The sequence below is a fragment of the Gopherus evgoodei genome, chromosome 3 (assembly GCF_007399415.2).
Source record: "Gopherus evgoodei ecotype Sinaloan lineage chromosome 3, rGopEvg1_v1.p, whole genome shotgun sequence".
Lineage (NCBI taxonomy): Eukaryota > Metazoa > Chordata > Testudines > Testudinidae > Gopherus > Gopherus evgoodei.
This window is the reverse complement of record NC_044324.1, coordinates 125,941,361-125,962,081: the sequence shown is the minus strand read 5'-3', so window position 1 is coordinate 125,962,081 and position 20,721 is coordinate 125,941,361. Positions and strand designations below refer to the sequence as shown.

General features: G+C 45.6%; 1 protein-coding gene across 1 annotated transcript in view; it reads left to right on the top strand.

Moving 5' to 3' along the window:
• SYNE1 (spectrin repeat containing nuclear envelope protein 1) overlaps window positions 1–1,358 on the top strand; it is a 402,501-nt gene extending 401,143 nt beyond the window's left edge. The window contains exon 144 of the mRNA XM_030556596.1: window positions 241–1,358. The gene's annotated coding sequence lies outside the window, so the exon portion shown is untranslated. The remainder of the gene's footprint in view (window positions 1–240) is intronic.
• The last annotated feature ends 19,363 nt before the right edge of the window (window positions 1,359–20,721 follow it).

The window sequence follows — 20,721 nt, the reverse complement described above, 5'->3', positions numbered from 1 at the left end:
GCTGCCCATGTGCTATTCTTTTTATGATTGATCAGATGTTTTGTTTTCCAGTCCCATCAGTGCTAAACAGTGACAGTGTCAGAGTAATAGCATATTCACTATAAAACACCTCTGGCATTGTTAATTATAGGATTTGTATTGATTTTAAAGTTAATGCTCCAGGAAGAGTTGTTGTATTCCAGAAAGCAGTGTCCATTTTGGTAAGGCTTCTGTTTATCCTGCACTGATTTCTTTTCTCAGGTCCATAAGAGGTGGATCAGATTCCTCCCATTCTGAGACACTGACAGCTCAGCAGCACCCGTCCTTCTTCCTGAGAGTCCTCAGAGCTGCTCTACCACTTCAGCTTCTTCTGCTGCTCTTGATTGGTCTTGCCTGCCTTGTACCAATGACTGAGGAGGACTACAGCTGTACCCTGTCGAATAATTTTGCCCGGTCCTTCCACCCCATGTTAAGATATACTAATGGACCTCCTCCTTTATGAAGCAGTGGAAAAGCTATAAAGTTGGAGAAGCATGTCAGGAGACGGGCCTGTTTCAAATGTCAATGCACTCAATGTGGCAGCTTTATCTATCTACTGTAGCCAATGTTCCCATATCATTCTGCTGGCACTAAATTAATAATGTATCCGTACCAAAATGTGTAATGCATTACATGAGTAATCCTTTCAAAACTCACATCTCTGGCACGAAGAAGGCTATGAAATAAGTGAGGGAATTTTCTTTCTATCCAACATTCTGGATCTTCTGGCCACTTTATATCTGGGTCACTGCCCTGTGCTATTCATAGCCCAAGGACTTTATACTATCGATAGAACCTTTCCTGTGTGCGGCTCTGAATGAGCTATTGGCCAATCTTTGTTAAATATATTATCAGTATCTAACAGTATTCAAACGAACCAGTGCTAAGAACATTTGAAAGACTTTGTAACATACATTTTTTTAAAAAGCTTGTATGGCAATGTACTATTTTTCCTTGGTTTTTGTTTTGGGTGTGGCATTCTAACCTTTTCTTTGGATGCACAGGCTGTAAATCTGAAAGGCACTTTTTTAAGGTTTAAAAAAAATGGATGTAATAAATAAGAACATGGAAGGTTTTATGTGAAAAAATATTGAATATCAAGTATAAAAAGGAACCTATTTATGTATGTACAGTTTGCTAAGCCAAGTTTTGTTTGTAATGATTTCTTTGCATTTATTATAGATACCATACAATATTTTGTCTACGTGCTTTTTAATGACCATTATAGAAACCTGTAAGTTTAGAATGAGAAATATATGGTAAAAACAATTATAAAACCATGTATATGCTGCAATTCTCAAAGAAAAAAGTAAAATAAAAAGAAATGCTGTAATAATGAATTGTAGCAGGAATCTGTGGGAATGGGAAGACCTTGAAAAATTGCTGCAGAACAGTATGAGATATGGGAAAGTATACAGTTATAGAATCAGTGATGAATATAAAAAGCTGTTTAATTATGAATTAACATTTGGAAACTCCATATTTTTCTAATATGTTTCTTACAGTCCATGTTTCCCAAACTGTTAGATTTAGGTGTGTATATGCTGTCTCCCATATTCCAGTTATTATTATTACCAGTCAACACTGAAGAAGACAGTTTGTTTTTTGAGAGCTGAAAACGTTTAAATCTTCTCCATAGCAGCTTGATATAGACTGACATTAAGACTGATATTTATGCGTGACCAATAGCTGAAGTATTGTCATGGAATATACCCAACACACAGGCATAAATAGCAGAAAAACAGAACAAAATGAAAACTCATAAATTTCCCAGAAACATTACAGCAAACTCACTCTCTGAGCAGCGGCAGGCACTTCACATGGCTTATGAGTCATAACCAAACTTTTTCAAGTTTGAGAAATTGCAGAGTGTTGCCCTAAAGTTATCTCTGGTTTAATACGTTTTTTCTGTTTTACAAAAAAACCTATTACACATACTGTATATTTTCCCATTAATTTTAGGAACAAATGTTTTCATATAAAGAGCGAATAGACTGGAGTATGTAAGCAGAAGGAAAGAAGCCCTGTTTTTGCTGAGCCTGAAGAAAACAAAACTTCTTGCATAGTTGATGCTTCTTGGGATTGCCTTTCTGGATAGCAATGGTTTGAACTGAGACTGATTAGAACTGAGCTATTGAGGCCAGTCAGGAGGTCATTAAAATTATCACCAGTAGGCATCTGAGTTAACGTGTGGCAGTTCATAAAATCTTGGAGCAATTGTTCCAGATTCTTGGGCAGATGTCACTGAATTGGATTTGTGTTTTTTGAAGGTTTCTTCTTAGCCATACGGATTAGAGAGTTTTTAAAAAGGAAAGCTGAGATTGTGAAGCATGAGATGGCAATGCAGGCAAGGAAGCCAGCAAATTTTATCTGAAAGCAAGCACACAGCATTAAAGTTTCATCTTCAAGAAGTTCACCAAAGAGGGTACTAGGAAGAGTACACGGCCTCACCTGTGACTTCCCAGGGATCAGTACATTAATTAAAAATTAGAGGGAGAAAAAGATTATTTAATAAGTCTTATACAGGAGGCAATAGGTAAGAAATTAAGCCTTAAATTATCCATTCAAAACTGAACTTCCTGTCCTTCTACCAGCCTTTCCCATCTGGTTGCAGCTTTGCTATTCTCCCTGTCCTCCAAGTTGGAAAGCTTCTCATCCTTGGCTCCCCTGCTCATTCAGTTTTTTTGCTGCTTATTCCACTATACCTCTGAATGCTGGGCCACTTGGGCAAGGATGGTGTATGGTGACCATGCAGAAGCCTCTGTCTGTCAAATAGTCTGTGGGAGCTGAGCTTTCCATTACAGTATGAGAGAAGCTAGCAGGGACAGTGAAGTCTTCCAGGAGTGCCCTCCCACCTCCGTTCCCCAAGGAGGGGAGAAGTGTCAGTATCTTCAGAGAAACTTCTTGGTTTGCAGTGACTTTTCTCTATGTTTAGGGCATCTCTTGATTGGTTCCTCTGGCCTTTAACTCCCAACCCCTGGGCTATGGGGCTAGGGGGTCATAGACTATGGAGAAAATCAGAAGTGTCGGGGGAAGAAGGTGTGAAATGGAGATTGGCCAATCCTGGTTATCATGGAGAGGGAGGGAAGGTGGGAGGAGGACCTGTTAGGAAGGGTACAAAGTAGGGCTACCAAGCAATTAAAAAAAATAATCACAATTAGTCATGCTGTTAAAGAATAATAGAATACTATTTATTTAAATATTTTGGATGTGGCTGACTGGGCTTAATCATGGAACTCTTTGGGAGATGATTCATGGCTAAGAATCCTGAGCTGGGGGAGGGGCCTTCTTCCAGCCAGTCAGCCAGGTCCAGCCCAGATCAATGAGAGAGAGGTGCCTAACTACCGTTGAGAATCTGGGTTCTTAGCCCTGCCCTTTTCCTCGGCATTTTACTCCTGGCTAGCTGAGGCAGCTCCTTGCTCGGCTTGCTGGCTTCTGAGGATCCCTTCCTTAGGCACTCATCTACAACCCATGCGTTGTATGAAGATCCTGGGCACCTAACTCAGGACTGAGTATGCACTTGGGCAGCAGGGTGCCTTGCAACACCAAAGTACCTTTGTACATCTAGCCCTATGTGTCTGTACGCTGCCTAGTGCAATGGGGATACAAAGCATTGAAGCCTTTAGAAGCTAACATAAAATCTGCCCTTTCTGTCCCCATGATCAAATTGCTGGCCCATGTCTTATTGCCTCTCCCCTCTATTGCTGCCCTCTCAACCCGCTCTGGCCTCCTGCTACCCTCGCTCCTCCAGTCCACTCAGCTGTTGCAAATACAATGATCTTCCTTCTCCCAACCCCTTCTCTGCTCCTTGAATCCTATTACTAGATCCATCTCCATTGCTACATAATATTCAAGCCGCTTGGTCTCCCCTTCATAATTCAGCCCCACTCCACTCTGCCTTCTCTCATCTCCTTTTGTCCTGTCTCTCTCCCTTTCTCCATGTCCCCCATCCCCTCCAGTCCTTTCTTTAACAGCTGCCTTTGTCTCCCACTCCCTCCTCAGCTTGGAGCCTCTTGTCACTCAGCTGCTACACTTACAACACCCTGTGCTTGGCACTCAAACCCTTAGAGAGAGCCCTCTTAGCACAGATGGTTTCTATTGCCCCTGGGTTCTGCGTCGTCTTGTGCTTTTCTTGTTATTCTCTGTTTTAGCTCAGAGTGCTGCAGGAAGTTGCTGTAGCAACAAATCTGTGTGGGACAGGTGGGAGAACAGGTTGCTTCGATGCCTACAGGCATTGGCGCTTGGCTTCATTTCTGTGATACTCTGGAGTCAATTCAGGCAGGAGAATAGGACTAACAGTGCCTACAAACCAGCTAGCTGGCATCACAATGGCGCATCATTTCCTAGGCTGTGGCTGAGGGAGTAGGGGGACTCAGGAGGAGAGCTCTCCTGTTATTGGTTTGGAGGCAGGAGGGGAGAGGAAAGGACAAATGTCTCTCTCTCTCTCACACACACACACACCCCGCTTTCCCAATCTGCAGGGTAAGAGCCCTTGGTGACCCCTGCTGGACCATCAAGGGGTCAGGGAGATAAAGCAGTGTTGCCAACTCACTGCAGTGAATAAACTTTTAGCTCCTGCTGGAGCCACCCCAGTTGCTTTCCCCACGTACCCCTCTCCCGCCCTAGGGGCTGGGCTCCTGCAGGAGGCACAACAGGGCTCTTTCTAGCCCGACTGACTGAGAGGAGTTTTCAGGGAGGGGAGAGGGTGCAGCTGATATCATTCTCAGGGGACTGGAGGGAGGAACAATGGGTCAGTCTGTGTTCTGCTCCTTCCCCCTCCCCGCCCCTTAACACCAGTGCTGGGAAGGGGGAGAGGGCAGGGAGGATCCCCTAGGACTGTAGTAGGTGCAGAGGTGGGGCTGTGGTGGTGTGTATGTACAATTAATTGCTGTGCTGGGAGATGTATTATTAATTGCTTACGTAGGGGGTGGGCAGCAGTGGGGTTGCATAATTAATTGCTGGGCTGGAGGAATGGGCAAAGGTATGTGGGGGGAGCTCCATAATTATTTCTAGGTGGGGGGGGTGTAATTAGTTAATTATAATTTTAGGGAGAAGGTGCAAGCTCTGCCCTATAAGGCAGCCAATGAGAGCTCCTGCAATGAGGCCGATATCATTTTTATACATTTGGGAGAGCTGGCAGTACTAGGCTACATTACAGAGCTTTATGGCTGCAGCGCTGCTAGTGCACATGCTCTAAGCTGAGGGGAGAGAGCTCTCCTGTCAACTTAATGACTCCAGCCCCTGTGAGGGGTGGTAGCTATGGCAGTGGGAGAAGTTCTCCCACCGACACAGCCCTGTCCACATTGGTGCTTACATCGGTGGCACTTACATCGCTCAGGGGGTGGTTTATTCACTCCCCGAGGAACGTAACTTATACCAATGTAAGCTGTAGTGTGGATATAGTTTAATTGTCACCCAGACGGGGGATGAGTGAGGGAGGTTGGAAAGCAAAAGGCAGCCCAAAACTCATGATACAATCTCAGGATTGCGCAGCCAACTTGGAACTTCTGAACTTTTGTTTTCACATTAAATGTCTGTTCCTACTCGCCCCTCATGTGTGCTTGTAATCCTGACAGCCATAAGCCTGACTGCTCAGCCTCATGCCTCACACCCGTCCCCCAGAGATCCCTGCTTCATTTCCCAACAAAGCTACCTACCTGGCAGCTGTCCAAATGTGTGCTCCCAGCTACTCTGCCAGTTCTCACTCAACACACAACCCCAGCCCACCCTCCAGCCTGCCAGTCCTATGAAGCCTGTCCCCACTACTGGTTAGTAACCCTGGACTGGTCGGTGAGTACAGGGCATATCAGGATGAAGGGGTTGGAATGGTTCCTTGAAGTAATGAGATAGTAAAGGTCTGGCTTCCTCTCCCTGGTCCCCCACCTAGGCCTGGACAAGTTAGTTCTAGATGACTGACCATCCACTCCTATTTCCAGCTGCTAGTTACCTCAGAACAAACTGGTGTTCAAAGGGTTAATGTAGATTGAAGTATCTCAGCAACCTGAGACACGCCACAGCAATAACTCCCCAGGATTTAGCTGGTGTTTCTAGGAGGATTCTGACCATAAGTGGGAAATAATGAAGCCAGTGCCATGGGTGTGAAATAAACACTTCAACTAGCAGACCCTTGCTGCGAGCTGGAAAGTCAGTAATATGATGCTTAGAAGTGGGGCAGGAAGCAGGGTGAATGAAGATACTGTGAAATCCAGATTGTTGAGTTTTTTCACCTGCGTCTCAGGAAACTGGTCAATGGAAGAAAGACCAGCGGGAGCAAGAGATGGCCTAGTTGAGATTGGACCTGGATTTGGTATAAACAAGGTTCAAATACTCTAACGAGTGACTGTAGACTTCATGATTTTAAGGTAAAAAAATCTGACTTCTGTGTAAGTCCTAGGGGTCTTCTATGCAAGCCCCTGAATATGGAGCTTCCTCTCCCCAATTCATGCGTTTCCATGGTTGTCACAGGCCAGTGACTTTGCCAGACTATCCCATTACTGCCCCCACCACTGATTGTTGACCTCAAACCCAAGGGTGGCTGCATGAAAGGTACAATAGTAAAACTGATTGTTTTAATGGTAATACAAATATAGACCTCTATAGTAGCATACCTCTAAAGGGGAGAGCTCTGACTTGCTTAATACTATTAGAATAATTTGAATATATTGATGATAAGGACTAGACAGCAGCGACCAAACAAATACAAGCTACTTGGTTGCCAAAAAAAGCTTTAAATAAAGTTGCTGAGAATATAAAGGAAAATAAATTAATCACAGGGACTGGGGCACAGGCCTGTCATGGATTAAAAATTAGTTAAGAGATAGGAATCTGAGTTATATTACATGGCTGCTCTGAAGAGCAGAGAGAAATGAATAGTGGGAGATCCTAGGGCTCTGAATTATTTAATATATTATTGTATGTGCAAGAGGAAGTAGACAAACTTGTTTGGCTTAAAACCAGTGAAGGCCCTGAAAAATAGCAGATGGATTTCACCATGATGCCATTGGAAGCAGCACAATGGCAGATTAAATTTAAACTATTTTGGGGAGGAAATACATTATTTTGCTAAGTAGCAGTATTATTCTGATATTAGTCTAAGCCGTATTATTCTGGATCTGTAAAAGCAGCAAAGAGTCCTGTGGCACCTTACAGACTAACAGACGTATTGGGACATGAGCTTTCGTGGGTGAATACCCACTTGGTCGGATGCATCTTGACGAAGCGGGTATTCACCACGAAAGCTCATGCTCCAATATGTCTGTTAGTCTATAAGATGCCACAGGACTCTTGCATTATTTGCTATATGCATCTTTTCAGAAACACTTGGTGGGTTCAGATTGTCCAAGGTACTCTGAGGAAAATGCTTAGAACAGAAAATATGCTGATTAATGCTGATGCAGGTGGTGTACACCATAGCAACTAACAAGCTGCAGTCCTCATTCTGGCAAAACTCCCTTTGCATTTTGAGGCTTCAAATATGATTCTTAGGATTGTTATTAGAAAGGATGAGAAATAGCTTCAATTCAGCTTTGGTGTGCCTCATCTGGAGTACAGTCAGCTAAAAGCAAAGCCAGTCTTGACGGAGTATGAACAAGGACAGCTACATGCTTGGAAAGCCTACATACTGAAACAATATCTAGGCTTAATTGGTCTGGAAAGACTAGGCAGTGGTAACTAGATTCCACTTCCCAAAAGGAGCAAGCCTCCAGGTAGAAAAGAAAGGAGAGGAGGAAGAAGGGAAAATAGCTGGGGAGATGAAGTTCACAAGGGCAATGGAAGATGAGGGAAAAGGGGAAGAGGATTGGAGAGAGAAGCTAATGGTGAAAATCAGACACTGCTTTAGTAGAGATTTGGAATTTGGCATAAGACATTTCCTCTGTGCCATACAGTGAAGGGAGCTCAACCATTAAAGCCTACTTCTTCTGGCAGATGTTAAGGCTATTCAAAATGTTGGCTTAGCACCTGAGCTGCAGCCAAGGAGTGTTTGGGCCAGCTCAGGAGACTGAGATGTCAAGGTGGCTTTAAACCACCTTCCCACTTCCCCAATCCTGGGGCCTTATAATCTCCTGGCATTACTCAAAGCTGCTTTAATTCCCATTGCCTGTCGGCCAAAAGACCAGCAGATTTCTGAAGCTCAGCATCACCAGAGATAGGTGGGGTGGGGTGTGACATTCCCCAAAGTACAATCTGGACTGATGAATAGCTGTGTCCCTTCAGTTCTGCAGTCTGGGGTGCCTTTTACACTGCTTTGCTGTGAGAACAATCACTCCTGGTCCTGCTCACCTAGCCTCCAGCATGCAAAATCACTCCCAGTTGAGTTACATGAATGCTCTGGCCAGTCACTCATGATATCAGCAAATGGTGATACCACCAAATTCCCAGTCCCAGACCTTCCCCAGAAATGTGCATTTTGCGCTGCCCAAATCTCTCCTTCTGGACAATACAAGCTCATAAGTCCATCAATATCATCAATAGAAAGTGACAGGCACAGACCCTTTGTCCCAGTAGAGGTTCCCATACACTTCAATCCAAACACACTTGTTTAGATAAAACAATAAAACAAATGTATTAACTACAGAAAGATAGATTTAAGTGATTTCAAGTATGAGGCATAAACGTCAAAATTGGTTGCAAAGAAATAAAAGGTAAAACACAAACTAATAGGACCCCTTCTCCAGTTTAATGATGCTTCCTTTGTCTTTCAAACGTTGTTACTGCCGTGAGTACAGATAAGGGGAGAGAGGTGATTTGGGGGGCTCTCTGTTTCTCATTCTTAATCCTCAGAGAGGGGAGGAGGGTATATTTCCAGCTGGGTTTCAGGCAACAGCCAGTCTGTTTACGCAGAACCCCTTTGCCAATATGTAAAGTTTTTGCTCACACCTTTCTTCCTGCCAAAGAATGGCTGCTTAGCCAGGTGATAGGTCATGATAGTCCATTTGATGATGCTGATACCTGGCTGGAGCATCAGTGTGTCTTTTGGTCTCTGAGAACTAGTCTGGGCCTGCGTTTCTAATTTTGGAGAATGTTACAGCAATGTTATACAAAGAATCTTATAACTTTACAGACAACTTTGATACACCTCTTTTACCAGGACAATAATGTTCAGCAGACTGAGTTTTCAAATGATACCTCACAAGGCATACTTTGTACAAAATGTATCCTAGTCTTGTAATAAGGATGAACATAGGAGTATGGTCCGTTACAAGGAGAGAGATGAATCCACAATTTGAATACACAGAGGCAATGTTCTCAAAGACAAACTGAGGTATTTTTTTCAGCAGCTTCAAGGCTTTCATGCTAAGCAAGGATCTTTCAGCCTCTATTTGTAACATATTTAGTGAAAGAGCAAAGAAGCATGCCCACAGATAGCTGATCTTTGTAATATGCAAGCTCTTTTCCCTGAGAAAAATCTCAGAGTACACATTATGTACCAAAATCCCTACAGTTGAAACCTCACTGCAGGAGCATTGAGTGGACTAATACAAATTCAGTTGCATTTGAATTAAATTTCCTGAAATAATGAGGCAGCCAAAGCTGGAGCTAACATGGACACATCTGAGACCTGAAGGAAGCAGCAGATAAATACAAGCATCTTCTATGTGACAGAGCAAAGTCAATAATTCCTAATGACCGCCCCTTGGTGGTGATATCTAAATCCAGAAAAAGCAGAGATCCCAGAGAGATATTTCAGCAGGGAAAAAATCTGAAGTGCTCTAAATATAATATTTTGCCTGTTAATTGTCACGTCCCAATAGCTGACATCCCCCCTAGTTTGCTTTAGATATGTCAGCAGGTTGCCATGATAAAATGGAAACAACTACAGCCTGGTGGGCCATAGAAAAAGAACATAAGTGGGTTTCATTCAGCAGGTGATTTTACACTTTCAGCAGCACTGACCATAGACTGCCATGCTGCTGTGGTCTGCCTAGGTTTCTTTCTTTCTTTCTAGCTTGATCTGAAGGAAGTGACTTTGTAATAGAGTGGAAAGGAATGCAGTGTTTAACCAGACCAAGAAATAATCACTGTGCAAGGATTTTAAAGGATAGTATGATCATGTATGGATGAAAAAACCCACAGACTTTCCTATTGCAGTAAGAATAGCCTGTGCAGCTGCACTATATTTAAGGATTACCGATTGCCAGAGTAATTAATATTCCTTTTTCATTTAGTTTACCTTTTTATCTTCTTGTCTTCAGCCTGTGTTGCTTCTGGCCTGTGGGTGTCAGCAACTGTGTTCTGGTTCTGTGGAAGGTGCATCAGAACTTGTTACACAGGATGTTTAAGCAGGCCATGCTGCAATGTAGTGGTGGCATTAAATGTTCTGTTCCAGTGCAGATCCCTGACCTGTTATCATTCCATGGCAATAGACTCGCCCTGGCTGACCCAACTGAGAATAAAAGTTGACAGTAACAAAAATATTTACTACACTTGCATATGAGCCAGAAAATTAAACAGTTTTGAATGGGCCAGCTTCCTTGTCAGAGGAGTGCTATGCTGGGCAGACTGATAAATCATTTATAGGCTGGGAAGCAAAGAGACAAAGTCAGTCTCTTTAATTGAAACAGCAGCTGAAGCAGGCTTGATGAAGGGTGGGGTTTTTGGGGGGCAGGAGAGGAGAGGGGGGGTGCTGTAGCTATGCAGTGATTGGTTGCTTGTGCTACAACAGTGGAAATGTCATGGATGTGAATCCTAATCTGCTAATTGGGGTTACTTTATAATAGAGTAGAAGATCCTCCCATTTGGCTGATATATTTTTTCTTTTTTTTCTTCTTTTTTAGAATCCGATCACAGTTTGGCCACAATCCAGTGTACTGGTACTAGGATAATGACATGATATTATTACTGATGTCACTAAGACTCACCTTGCTACTACAGAGTCAGGGGCAGCTCTAGCTTTTTTCCCGCCCCCAAGTACAGCAGTCAGGCAGCCTTCGGCGGCTTGCCTGCGGGAGGTTCCCCGGCCCCGTGGCTTCACCGCCCAATTGCCTCCGAATCCACAGGACCGGCGGACCTCCCACAGGTGCACCGCCGAAGGCTGCCTGACTGCTGCCCTAGCAGGGACCGGCAGGGTGCCCCCCACGGCTTGGAGCGCTGGTGCCTGGAGCCACTGCTGTACAGAGTGAGCCACAATCAGCCTCATTTTAGGCACCAGTTAGTTGATTCCCTTAGAGATCTCAGAGGAAGGTCTCTTGGGGAGATATTGGGGAATGCTTGGAAAAAAATGCCACAGAGAAGTGATGGTTGGGTGGAGGGTGGGGAGGTCACGGCAAAGGTGTGTGAGGATCAGTTCATGTCTATGTTGCTATCTGATTGCCAGGGACTTACCAGTACGCAGGATGGGGTCCTGAGAAAGGTGCGGGGGGGGGAGGCTCAACTGGAAGGGGCGGGGCCTTGGCAGAAGGGGCAGGCCCTTTAAATTCCCGGGGCCTTTATCGCCCCCGAGAGCCCCAGGGCTCCCGGCTGCCACCGCTACCCCAGGGCTCTGGAGGGGATTTAAAGGGGCCGGGGCTCTGGCTGTGGTAGCAGTGGCTGGGAGCCCCGAGCCCTTTAAATCACCACCGGAACCCCATGGTAGCAGTAGCTGCGGCAGTGGCAGGGATCCCCAGGGCTCTGGCGGTGATTTAAAGGGCCAGGGGCTCCGGCCGCTGTGGGAGCCCCAGGCCCCTTTAAATTGCTGGCCCGGGGAAGCTGCCCGGTGCCGGTACTGTGGGCTGTGTGCCGGCTCTTACTGATACACTGGACTGGATGGACCGGTGTACTTTCACCTTTGCTAATTGCAGAAATTCGATCCGTGATCAAATATGCCATTGAAACCCTGGTGTGATCTCTTCCATTAGGGTGTATTAATGATTGTTGTTATTTATAATGTGGTAGTGCCTACAAGAAGGGCCCATTCTGCTAGACACCGTGCAAACATATAACAAAGAGACAGTCCGTAGGTACTCTGCATTGCACTGAAGTGCCTGTTCTGTCATTTAAAAGGTTGGCCAGTGGCTGGGACAAACACATAAGGTTTTGCAAGATCCCAATACTCACAGATACTTTGGCGTATTTCTGAAGGAGAAACTCCTTAGTGGCTGCTTTTGAGTTTGTGTAATATACAGGGCCTGATTTTCAGAGGTGCTAGCAAGCTGAAACTCCCATTTAGTTCACTGATCGAGATGCTATAGCTATGTGCAGTAAAGTTTGTGTCACAAACAGTTTGGGAGCCTGGGCAGTAAGCCAAGAAAGTTAAGCTGAGTGATGCTAGCCCCATTTCAGAACTGGCCATGGGACACCTGACTGACATAGCATGGCAGGCTCCCTAGCCTGCTGTTTGACGGTCTTACAGTTGTTCAGCAGCACCGCTGTAGTTAAGGTTGTGTCACATTAAAGTTCTGTTTAAAGGTTCTCGCAAATCAACATTCTTAGTTGAATTCCTTTGAAATTTGATGTGTTTTAGGATGGTGCAAGGTAGCTTGAATGAGCCAAATTTACTGTCATTTATGCTAAAGCTGTCATAACATATTCCCAGATTTGGACCTTAGCGTCCAAAATATGGGTGTTAGCATGAAAACCTCCAAGCTTAGTTACCAGCTTGGACCTGGTAAAGCTGCCACCACCCAAAAAATTAGAGTGTTTTGGGGCACTCTGGTCCCCCCAAAAACCTTCCCTGGGGACACCAAGACCCAAATTCCTTGAGTCTCACAACAAAGGGGAATAAACCATTTCCCTTCCCTCCTCCAGGTGTTCCCTCCCTGGGTTCCTGGAGAGATACACAGAAGCAAGCTCCGTGAATCTAAACAGAGGGATTCCACCCTCCCTATTTCCAGTCCTGGAAACAGAAGTACTTCCCTCTTCACCCAGAGGGCATGCAAAGTCAGGCTAGTAAATCTAATACACACAGATTTCCCCCTGACTTCTTCCTCCCACCAATTCCCTGGTGAGCTACAGACTCAATTCCCTGGAGTTCCCCACTAACGAAAAACTCCAACAGGTCTTAAAAAGAAAGCTTTATGTAAAAAGAAAGAAAAATACATAAAAATGGTCTCTCTGTATTAAGGTGACAAATACAGGGTCAATTGCTTAAAAGAAATATGAATAAACAGCCTTATCCACAAAGAATACAATTTAACACATTCCAGCAACTACACACATGTAAATACAAAAAAAAAACCTATGGTCTTCCTATCTTTGTACTTACAACTTGGAAACAGAAGATTAGAAAAGCAGGAGGCAGAAAAATCCTCTCATAGCCGAGAGAGTACAGGCAGAAGACAAAGGGCTCACACCCAAAACTTCCCTCCACCCAGATTTGAAAAAGTCTTGTTTCCTGATTGGTCCTCTGGTCAGGTGTTTCAGGTTACTCCTTTCCAGGTGAAAGAGACATTAACCCTTAGCTATCTGTTTATGACAAAAGCCTGCAGAGATACAAGCTCAAAATAAATAGCCATTTTTCAAAATGTTTCTGGCGCCGGGGTTGTTTGTTTGGGGGTGAGGGTTTGTGCAGAGTTAGAAATCAAATCATTGATGTGGTGCCAGTCAAAGTGGGTGTGTTCCCCACGGTGCTGCATGGCACCCAGTAAATCTCTGGGAGACGTAAGCTGAGAATACTGTTTAAGACACTACACTTTTTTTACAGTGTGCATGGACCAATACAGAAAGATCTGTAGCCTCCCCCACCCCCTCCACCTACCAGACTGTTTGAAGGAACTTGGGGCTTCTGCCCAGTGAGTGGGAGGGGAGGTCTCAGGCTTCAGGCCCGCAGGAGGCACCTCAGGACTTCAGCCCCACTCCTGCCCCTAACCCCACCATGCCTCTGCAGGGCTAACACCCCAAGCCCTGGCATGCGCGCCCTGGCTCTCGAACTTCTGAAGATTGTCATATGGTCATTGAGTTTGGCCACCCGTTATATGCTTTAAAGCTCGACTCTTGCAAGTGCTCTAAAATACGACCAGTTACCTGGATTGCTTTGAAATTTGGTTTGCCCAATGGGGATGTGGGGTAGCATTAGTGACCCAAATTTAGGGTCATTTGACCAGTGGATTCCTGAGTTGCAGCCCTTCCCCCCACATCCAAAAAAAACGGTGTCCTTCTACCACCGTGAACTGAGAGGTACAATTGACTAGTGAAGCCTAGACCTCACTGAGAGTGATGGCTGTGAGCTCACCCTTCCTTGAACATAACTAAGGCCCCCACCTAAGACCAAATGAGTTTTGAATCAAGTGGCTGGAGGTTGCTACAATTTGAGAGGCATGAGTGGCAGTTTTATTTTTTATTTTTTATTTTTTTTTGGTGGTGGTTGGGGAGGATGTAGTCAAAGTAGTTGGGGGAAAAAATTAGAAGCGAAAGCTTCCTGGGTGGGAGGGGTATTGGGGCAGAGGGGTTTGGGCTTCAGTGAGGGGAGGGCGTTACAGGAAGGAGGGATAAATGGGGATAGGTGGTAGGGGAGGGGAAACAGGCTGGGGGCTCTAGTGAGGAGGTGTGGGACAGTGGTAAGGGGGATGTGTGGCTGAGTGTCAGGGGGCCTGGGGAAAGACTAGGGGCAGGGATACCTGTCAGCCCCACATGCTCCGCTCCCATGTGTGTGCGTTTGTCCCTTGAGGTGGTGTCTGAGAGCCCTGCCTTGCCCCCTCACCATGCTGTGATACGGGGGCCATGCCCTTCTGTGAATGTCTGAGCCCTTCTCACTGCCTCCTTGGCATATGCCAGGAGCTAGGGGTCCTGTGCCCATCTAGAGGGGTTGAATTCTAACGCCCCTCACATGAGCTGGATTTGTGAGGAGGCGTCTTGCCCTTTTGAGAGGGTCTGCCAGGCTTTCTCCATGTGAGCCAGGATCTGCATGGAGAGCTGAGAACAGGCATAGTTCATGCACAGCTCTAAAGCCCATAAGAGTGGGATGGAAACACCCACTGAGGTGAATGGAGCTGTTCACATGTCTCAGAGCTATTGTTTTGGATTGTATTCATCCCCATGGGGTGAGCTCATTCAGCTGAGAAACATCACATTGAGATCAACAGGCCACTTCACACTTTGCAGAGCCGCCTATGGTGCAGATGGATGTGCAGATGCACCATTTCCCTCCACTGCCCCTTTGTCCTTCCTGTTTAAAGGACAACTGCTCTAAAAATCTGCCTGCTTGCACCAACTTTCTTGATGTGCTGTGCCTTGTGGAAGGGTTAGTGACCCATTCATGTGGTCATTTGAGCCAGGCATTCCAGAGACGTAAGCCCAACCTAGCTATTTTTTCAAACAGTTTCTTGCTGTTTTGGGTTGGGGTTTTTTTGGTGCAGCACTAGTGCTCACCTTATTGCATGATGCAAGTCAAAATGGTCTCAGTCACTCAATTATTACCCCAGGTAGATCCTGACACTCACTGTGTCTTTGGGGGAACCCAAATTGTGACCAGCCTTTGAGCACATGCTGACTTCTTTGCTTGGGTTAAGTAGATGTGCAGTGTGGATGGAATACAGTGTGATGTGTCAATAAAGAAAAAAATCATGGCGGGTTTCTGTGCAGCCGCTCTGTGCTTGCTGGGTAGCTGGCGGGAATGTGCCACTTGGTGAACTCCTCGCCACCACTCTGTCCAGATCCACTTTTTGTACACCTGTGCAATAAAGATTTTAATAACTGATGTTATTTGCGAAAAGTAGAGGCCTGGGGAAGAAGTGAAGGAGTCATCTATTCTGGGACTGACTGTGCCGGCCAATCGCACCAGCCCACAGGGCGCCCCCCCTCACCCGAAGCACAGGACCTGGAGTGGGAACTTCAATTGGCCCTACCCAAGGGACAGTGAGTGTGAGGTCAACAATGGTAGATGATAGCACATGGGTGGGGTGGGAAGCCTTTGATGCTGTCCTTTAATAGTATTAGCTTGAATCCTGTGGGTGAGTCTGAATGGTTTGTAAAAGACAGCAATGACAGGCTTGTTCCTTTCAGCAATTGTGGGTTGGCAGAGTAAAGGTGTTGGTGGGGAGGGTGGGACATGATTGGCTAGCTGTAATGCTGCCCGCTGTCAGCAGTGTCCTGAAGGCAATCGGAACTGAGCAGGACTTGCTTTCAGCCAATTTTGGTCAACTCAGCGTTGTGCAAGGGGATGCCCTCCCCATACCCAAGTGCCCTCTAACTGTGCATTAATGGAGGGTTTAGCCACATGCAATGACATTTCAAATAATGATTTGGGACTGGCACCATGATGGGCTTGACACTGAGCCACAGACCATTATGTTCACATCCCTGGCTGTGCTGTGCTGTGCTCTGTCAGTGAGGTATGCAGTAGCACTTGCAGTCCTGTGCATGGTGTGTCTGGTGCCAGCAGCTAGGAGCAGAAACACTGGTTGCCACACTACCAGCTCAGGCCATGTGACCAAACTTGAGTGAGTGCCATTGGGACCCCAGTCATGGGGGGGGAGGGGACACTGCTCAGCCTTGGTTCTGTGGCCCCTCCATCATGTTGAAAAGGCTGGAGGGGGCTGAAAATTGAGAGTGGTGCTATGATTCCCCCACTTCATGCACTGGGGGAAATCCCATCCCGATGAGTGAGGGGAGTGACACTGCAGCAGAATGGGGTTGGCTCAAATGCAGGGGCTGAGCTTGGTATGGACTTGGTGGGTGAGCACTAAGGCCAGGGGCTGCACCATGGCTGACTCCACAGAAACTGATTGGGAAAAATTTCTTGGAATGGTCCTGGAAGTGTGTGAACCAAATTAGCAATCTTAAAACAGTTTTCAGTGATCAGACAACATCCCATTTGTGATTTACAAATATAGCGTCAGATTGATCAAATGGATAGATAAAACTAGATGTTTCCAGTGAGTGCAGCTAGATTGTGAGCCAATCCTGTGATATGAGATATTACTTCAGTGCATGTCCATTGGCTTATGTGTTTGATCACATACAGATGTGCAATCAACCTAAATCTTTGGCAAATCCTTCACGTGTCCCAAGGCATATGTGTGAGGGTGCCTGTGTGGGGAATGACTGAGGCAGTGTTGCCTAGTGAATAGAGCACTGGACAAGAACTCAAGAAACCTGGATTCTATTCCCAGCTCTGCCACAGGCCTGCTGCACAACTTTGGGCAAGTTACGTTCCTCTATGTGCCTCAGTTTCCCCACCTGTAAAATAGGGATGAGGCTGCTGATCTCCTTTCTAAATCATTTTGAGATCTGCTGATAAAAAGCACTTTAAATGAGCAGGGTATTATGTTATTCACAACCTGGTTTTCTGATTGCTAAATGCAGTACCGATAAAATGTTTTATTTTGTTTTGTTTGGAGTGGGGGGCAGGGGCGGAAGGACCACTGTTCATTTCTGCTAGAAAAGCCCAGTGCTGGCCCTCAAACATCCAAAGCTTCCTTTTAAAACAAATAGCTCATATGCAAGCATGTTGGGCGAGGGGCAGAATGATCTGTTACTCATATGTAGAAAACATGCTACAGAGCTTGACCAAATTATTTATAATCTTCCAGGGATAATAGCCTTATTGGTTCCTATGCTGGTCTATGTAGAGTGAAAAATTACATTGCTTAGAAGCCAAAATGAAGCATTGCCCAGCAGGGAAAAATATAATCCAAAAATACACCTGTAGGGTGGGATGCACAAAGGCATCTAATTTCTGTTGATTTCATCCAAAATTAATTGAAATCAATGGGAGTTAGGAACCTAAACAGCTTTGTGAATCTCACTCTTACTGAATGTACAGGCTCACAATCAGAGGAGCCAATAGTCCCTTCCTGAAGTAGCACTGCAAAGAGATTTTTTTCGAAAAAAAATGACAGCACAGAATCTAATCTAATATACATGTTGCTATCTTGATTGTGCTCAGAGACCCACAATTATTTTGAGGCTATACCTGTATTTTTTTTTGCAAAGGGTAAAGTCTTCACTAGGAAAAAGATGTGTTCTTACCCATATTAGCAAACACAAGACAACACCCGAGTTTTCAGTCTTCGCTTCTCTGCTGTCTTTACCGTGACCTGCTAACAGGTAGTGAAAAACCACGAACAACCTTGTCTTCGCTAGGATGCACTTAGTAATACTTGGTAAGAGCAGACTTTTTGGTAAAGAGGCATCCTGAGAGTCCACTTAGGCATGAATACGCCCAGGAAATAAAAGAATCTAGACTTGGCTAGACTGTGGAAATAAATGTGTTTTAAACATCACTTAAGACCATAAGAGTGGCCATATTGGGTCAGATCAAAAGTCCATCCAGCCCAGTATCCTGTCTACTGACAGTGGCCAATGCCAGGTGCCCCAGAGGGAGTGAACCTAACAGGCAATGATCAGGTGATCTATCTCCTGCCATCCAGCTCCATCCTCCGACAAACAGAGGCTTGGGACACCATTCTTTACCCTTCCTGGCTAATAGCCATTAATGGACTTAACCTCCATGAATTTATCTAGTTCTCTTTTAAACCCTGTTATAGCCCTAGCCTTCACAACCTCCTCAGGCAAGAAGTTCCACAGGTTGACTGTGCGCTGTGTGAAGAAGAACTTCCTTTTCTTTGTTTTAAACCTGCTGTCCATTAATTTCATTTGCTGACCCCCTAGTTCTTATATTATGGGACCAGGTAAATAACTTTTCCTTATTCACTTTCTCCACACCTCTCAGGATTTTATGTACCTCTATCACAGGGGAGGGCAAACTACGGTCCACAGGCTGGATCTGGCCCCTCAGGGCTTTGGATCTGGCCCATCGGATTGCCCCCTATGGCGCCATGGGCCCTGTGCTGCTCTCAGAAGCTGTCAGCACCATGTCGCTGAGGCCCTGGGTGGGGGGCAAGGGGGTAGAAGACGGCTCCATGTGTTGCCCTTGCCTTCAGGCACCACCCCCTGCAGCACCCATTAGCCGGGAACGGGGAACCACGGCCAATGGGAGCTTCGAGGGAGGTACCTGGAGCCCTCCATGGCCCCCCCCTCCCCCCAGGAGCCGCAGCACTTCCTGGAGCAGCGCAGGCTGGGGGCACGACAGGTATGCAGGGAGCCTGCCTTGGCCCCGGTGCACACCGCTGCCACCCCGGAGCCACTTTACGTAAGCAGCACCAGGCTGGAGCCTGACCCTCTCCTGCCCCCTGCCCCCCAACTCCCTGCCCTAAGCCGACTGCATGCACCTCTCACCCCTCCTGCACCCCAACTCCCTGCCCTGAGCCCCCTCCCTCAATCCACACCCCTCCTGCACCCCTGATCTGTGCCTCCCCCTGCACTCTGCACCCCACCCCCTTCCCTGAGCCCCCTCATACACCCTGAACCCTCCTCTGCTCCAATCTCTTGCCCTGAGCTCCTTCCTGCACACTGCACCCCCTCCCACACCCCACACTCCATCCCTCCCACACCCCAACCCTCTGCCCCAGCCCTGCATACAATTTCCCCACTCAGATGTGGCCCTCAGCCCAAAAAGTTTGCCCATCCCTGCTCTATTATTTCCCCCTTAGTCTCCTCTTTTCCAAGATGAAAAGTCCTAGCCTCTTTACTCTCTCCTCATATGGGACCATCTCCAAATCCCTAATCATTTTTGTTGCCCTTTTCTGAACTTTTTCTAATGCCAGTATATTTTGAGATGAGGTGACCACAGTATACGCAGTATTCAAGATGTGGGCGTACAATGGATTTATATAAGGGCAATAAGATATTCTCCATCTCTTTTTTAATAATTCCTAACATCTTGCTTGCTTTTTTGACTGCCTCTGCACACTGCATGGACATCTTTATCCACAAAGACTCCAAGATCTCTTTCCTGACTCGTTGTAGCTAAATTAGCCCCCATCATATTGTATGTATAGTTGGGGTTATTTTTTCCAATGTGCATTACTTTACATTTATCCACATTAAATTTCATTTGCCATTTTGTTGCCCAATCACTTAGTTTTGTGAGATCTTTCTGAAGTTCTTCAGTCAGCTTTGGTCTTAACTATCTTGAGCAGTTTAGTATCATCTGCAAACTTTGCCACCTCACTGTTTACCCCTTTCTCCAGATCATTTATGAATAAGTTGAATAGGATTGGTCCTAGGACTGACCCTTGGGGAACACCACTAGTTACCCCTCTCCATTCTGAGAATTTACCATTTATTCCTACCCTTTGTTCCCTGTCTTTTAACCAGTTCTTAATCCATGAAAGAATCTTCTCTCTTATCCCATGACAACTTAATTTACGTAAGAGCCTTTGATGAGGGACCTTGTCAAAGGCTTTCTGGAAATCTAAATACACTAGATCCCCCTTGTCCACGTTTGTTGACCCCTTCAAAGAACTCTAATAGATTAGTAAGACATGACTTCCCTTTACATAAACCTTGTTGACTTTTGCCCAACAATTTATGTTCTTCTACGTGTCTGACAATTTTATTCTTTACTATTGTTTCAACTAATTTGCCTGGTAATTGTAGGGATCACCTCTAGAGCCCTTTTTAAATATTGGCGGTACATTAACTATCCTCCAGTCATTGGATACAGAAGCTGATTTAAAGGACAGGTTACAAACCCTAGTTAAGAGTTCCGCAATTTCACATTTGAGTTCTTTCAGAACTCATGGGTGAATGCCATCTGGTCCCAGTGACTTGTTATTGTTAACAAGTGCAGACAGACAGTGATCTTTAAAAAAATGTATACGCTGGTTGTGATTAACCCATCACTATCTTTGTCTGCACTAGATGCTAAATGACTAAACGCTTGTAAAACACGATCTATTTGATTAGTCTCCTCGTGCCTGTTGACTCTGGAAAAGGGGAGAGTGC